Genomic DNA, 5,242 nt, shown 5'->3' on the forward strand with positions numbered 1-5,242 from the left:
GGCAAAAACTTCTACTGCAGAATATATGACGCCAAATATCCTCTGGGAGGAGCGGAGAAGGGATTCTTCCTCACCGCTGTAGGCAGCCAACTGGAGCTCTCAAGTATGGGATTTGATTATACTCATTACCTTAATGCCAACCTGCAGATGTCTGAGTGGGCATAGCATAGTTCAAACCATCTTGTTTCAGCCATAATGGAGGAAGTTGCACAGACGCATCATTCTAATGGATATAAGGGATCACCAGGGGATCTAGCCTGACGTGACCCTCCTTCCCGCCCTGTTGGAGGCTGCCCTGTCCATTAGAAGTTCTCCCAGAAGCTGAAGTAAAGCCAGTATTTAAGACAGACAGACAGTTTTCAGGACAAGATCAAGCAACGGTGAGTGCACCACCTCCCTTACAGAGTTTAATTACCTTTACTGCTAGGAAACTGCATCTGATTTCAAGGTTGATTACATCTAACCTTAAACTTCCAGTCACTGGATTTAGTTGTGCTTTTGTCAGCAAGAGTGAAAAAGCTCACCGCTATCCGTTATCTCTTCCCTGTATCCTCTCAACCTTTTCCTGAGTAAGTGGAACATGTCCAGCTCTTTAAGCCTCCCATCTCAAGACTTTTGCTTGACGTGCAAAATATTTGGGGTTTTTTTTTTTTTCACTCCAATATTTTCTCATCTTCTTTAAAGTGCAGGCACCAGAACTGTGCTTCATATTTTGGAAACAAGCAAGGACTGTGCTGAGTCCTTTCCACAGCGTTGCACTGAGATCTCATGTTAGGGGTGATTATCTAGGGTAATTGCTTTTTATCATTCCCTGAGTCTCTGTTCTCTGAGACACTGTCCATTCGTCCAAGCTTTTGGTTCCCAGAGGTATTAATTTGCATTTGACTGTAGTAAAATGAATTTAGTGTGCTGCTTGTTGGACAGTGATCATTTAGCCAAATCGAATCACTGCAGAAGTAATATATCTTCTTTATTTACTGTACTAAAATACATTGTGTCATATGGAAGCCTTTAAAGCAAAGATTTTATCTCATGGCCTGGACTGCTGAAAACAATATAAAATAGTATTAGGTGAAGATTGTTTCTGATTCTTCTGGGAAAGCTCCCCACACTGAATGAAACCTCCCCATTAAATGACTACATTTTGAAATTTATCAGACACTTCCTAATACTCGTAATGGGTGACCTGTTAATTCCACGTAATGCAAGACTTGAAATCAAAATGTCATGTGGTATTAAGTCAACTGCCTTGCAGAAATCCAAGTACATCCTGTCAATACAGCTGATTTTCTCATGCAGACCTGTAATCTTTTATACAAATCTTCTAAATAACCAAAAATTCCACAACAAATGTGTCCGATGACCTAACTTCCACCAACCTGTTTTGACTAGCATTAAACACATTTATTCTCTGGTTCTTTTCCTAATATTTAAGTCTCCCATACATGCATGCTATTTTGTGAGCAGCCCAAACCACCAATTTCAAGTAGCGGGTGGCACATAGCAGAAAAATATACTTCCCTACTTTTTCCTCTAAATCAGAGCTAAGTTGAGTATGTGCTGAACTAGTCAAGCTTATTTACAACCACTGTTTCTCTTTCAGGGCTAATGAATTATTGACAATCTAAGGATTTTTTTGTTATTTAAAACAGAAACTCTCTTCTATAATACAGTGCAACTCTTTGCTATGTAGAAAAGGGACTGTGTGCAAAACTAGCAAGATCTTTCAAAATGACAGAACCTGGCCAACACAGGAAAACAGAAGCTATGGGTACTTCTTGACGACATTGTTTAAGGCCCAGTCCTCAAACCCTTGTGAGAGTAGCAGTGCTTAGAAATCAAGGTGGTCTGCACATTGCTAGCACAGGACCTAAGCGAGATTAAGAGAAACAAAGGATTTGTACTGGTCCTCTGCAAAGATGGCTTTTCTCCATTATTAATGTTCTTCAGGCAAAACCTCATCATCTATACTTTCGCAGTGGCAGTACCTTGGGCTGAGAGGAGCATGAAGACTGTTGGCACCGTCAAGCCTAGAGAGACAGCAGAAACAGGTATCCAATTTAGGAATACAGCTATAGTGTGAACACCGTAGTTTGTGTTGCTTTTAGTATTTCCAGGATGCAAAATGTCTTGCTTTTTGCTGCTCTTGTGGTTCAATGCATACTACTGCTCTGGGCACTGCGTGGGCCCTCCCTTTGAGCATGGGGTAATCCCAAGGCGAATGTGCTGCTGACACATCTTTGCATTGTCCTCTACAAAAAAATCACTCTGGCCCATGGACAGAAGAAATATTCCCTCTAAACCCCTAAGCACATGGCACCAGAGGTAAGACCATTGCAAGATTTAATTCATTTATATACCTACATCTAGAATATGAATTTCGTACCATTGTTGGCTATGAAAAGAATTGATCCTCTAGTAAAAGGAATATTAGTTAATGGCTAAAGAGAAGGTCACTCAGTTTATCTCAGCATTAGAAGAAGTGGTATTCTTTGCTGATTTTTGTATGTTTTTAATATCTGGGAAGCTTAAAGGAATAGATTGTACCAGATGATTCTTAATTTAGCCATTGAAATATTTTGTTAATGTTTATAAATTTTTAAGGATCTGATCCTGTAAAGTCTTATTTGAGACAAACAGTCTTGCTGAATTTTGTAGGGTTTTTTGCATTAGAAAAAGTAATTTGTGTAAAGGTTGGTAGTACCTTTAAATATGGTTGCTAGCCCTTAGATATTTATAAACACTTACAAAAATGATTTTACGAGGTAAACTTCAGAACCATCTGGTATCACCTATTATTTTATGCTCCCTAATTTTCATAACTATGTGTAGAAGTCAGCAAGTATTAGCAGTTCCCTTCTTCTCTGAGGGCAGCCAAATGACCTTCTCCTTATCCTTTAAACTTACACTCCTTCCTCACAGAGATCTAATCCTTTCACTTCTACTTATCATGTAAAATGGACACGCAATGCCTATAAGCTAATGAGCAAAGCCACTAGTGGGTTTGTTCATTGAACTAAGAAGCTTCTTCCACCTAGAACAATAATATATTCTTTCCACTGCACACACAGCCAGCTGAGGGGGGCATGACATCAACTGTATTTCAATTCTTAAAAATCTCTGACATTTTTAACATCAAGTAGCTGTGCATCCCTTCACAGTAATTTTCCCCAGAAAAAAAAAGACTTTCTTCTCCTTTTCAAAGATACACTAAACACCCATTAATTTCAACTGAAGTGATAGATGCTTAGCTGCTTGCAGGAGTGAGTCTTTGAATACAAACCTGCGAACCAGCTACTCATGCACAGCTGGTCAAAAAACTTTTTATAAGCTGCAACTTCAACAAAAATAAGTATTTCTGTCTTTTGTAAGGTTTGCTTTTCCTTAACACAAGCAATCAAACTTAAATCAACAGGATGAATAACATCATGGCTGATGCGATAAGTTAAGTTATGCAAGCTAAGATCGGTCTTCACTATAAAATATATTGTCATGATATTTAACTATGCAAGCGGTTCATTCCACACAGTACAACTAGAGGTTCAATTTTAAAGGGAAATCACTGCATAGAAGACATTCATTTTTATCTAATCAAATAAACTTTTTTTTTTTTTTTTTAGTGTTGAGCCAAATGAAAAGCAGATCTGCAGATCTTTTTCACTAAAAAAAAAAGAAATATTTAACAACAGCAAGTCATTCCAAGGAAGTTTGCAATGCTTGGAATATGAATATTAGTACTGCAGGTATGAGCAAACAAAGCGCATCCATCCTGGGTGCTATACCCAGCTTCCAGATGCCTATATACTGAGCAGTGAAAATATAAACACAAGTTGAATTTGAAGGAATGGCTCCTGCACATTAGATTTTGGGTTCTCAGCAATGGTTAATCTTATTCTACTGCCTTAAAATGAATCTGAGTCTGTTTCGGTTAAAGGAATAAAACTTACAAAGCCTGGAAATCATTTCCCGTTGCAAATAACATGGGGCTGACAGTCCAGTCGTGGCTGCTTCTGCTCGCTGACGTTGTGACATGATGCCACATGCTGTAAACAGGAATTCATGCTCAGGTACTAAGCTGGGTTTTTTGTAACTGATCATGTCTTCAAAGCTGGGTTGAGTCAGTCAGTGCGAGGAATGTGTAAGGAACTGACGGAAGGGATTTTTATCAAGTTTCTTCATATTTGCTATTTCCTCTTATACTAATAAGAATGTTAAATGATAGGCATACATAAAAGTGTTGATGAGGCAATTTGCAAATATTCTTAGGAGCAAAAAGGGAAGTTTTGATATAATACAAAGGCCTGGTCATACATTATTTTGCTAATATGATTCAGAGAGATTACTTGGGGAGGTAAGTATTTACTTGGGTAGAGACTCCAAGGACCAGGGTTTAATGAATGGGGTTTAGCAGTGTATTGTATGTTTTTCCTCGCCCCTCTCCTCCCATCCCGAAAAAGACCACCCATCTGTGGCCATAGCCATGGTCCTTCTGACCCAGCAGTTTTGACAACAGCCTATATGGAGATAAACCAGTTTTGTATAGCTAGAGGCAAAAAAAAAGCCCCGAGGAAATGGAAGCCAATTAATTTTCTGTTCCATGTAGCATCTTAGGCAACTTTCACCTTAAAGCAAACCCTTCTAACTCAGTGCTCTCAGCTGGAGACAGGCAACAGAATCCTTTGCTGCAGAAGGTAAAGAGAAAGTTTACTTTGCAGGGCCAGAGTAGAAAAGTGCACAACAGTGAATGCATGTTTGAGTCAGAGAGGCAACCAACTGGTGATGTTCCCTCAAGCCTGTATTTTGACAGTCCGTGCATCTGCTGCAACGTAGCACATTTCACAGAAGCACCTCTCAGAGAAGGAAGTCACCCTGGCAAGAACGATGGTAAACCCAAAGCAGGGTCTGAATAACTGGTTCTACGCAAGACCAGTTCAGAGGCTGGGTGCAGAGTAAGTTCACCTATTGCAGCAAAAAAACCTGTGCAGTAGCAAGTTTGCCAGGTCAGGTACTATAGGCAGTTTTTCGTTCAGCTTGGCAAAACGGTTGACCGTATTCATATTTTGCGAGGGAACCTGGAAGGCGCTGGGGAGAGCAGCAGCCTCTCCCCGCGCCCCGGCAGGGCTCTCCCTCGGCTTCTGCCCGCGCACCAGCCTCCTCCGGGGCGGCCCCGACTCTGCCCCTAGAACTAGGGGGTGAGGGCCAAAATCGGTCCCGCGGAGGGACAGATAGCATCACCCCTCCC

Source organism: Egretta garzetta, unplaced genomic scaffold, assembly GCF_000687185.1.
Source record: "Egretta garzetta isolate BGI_Z169 unplaced genomic scaffold, ASM68718v1 scaffold313, whole genome shotgun sequence".
NCBI lineage: Eukaryota > Metazoa > Chordata > Aves > Pelecaniformes > Ardeidae > Egretta > Egretta garzetta.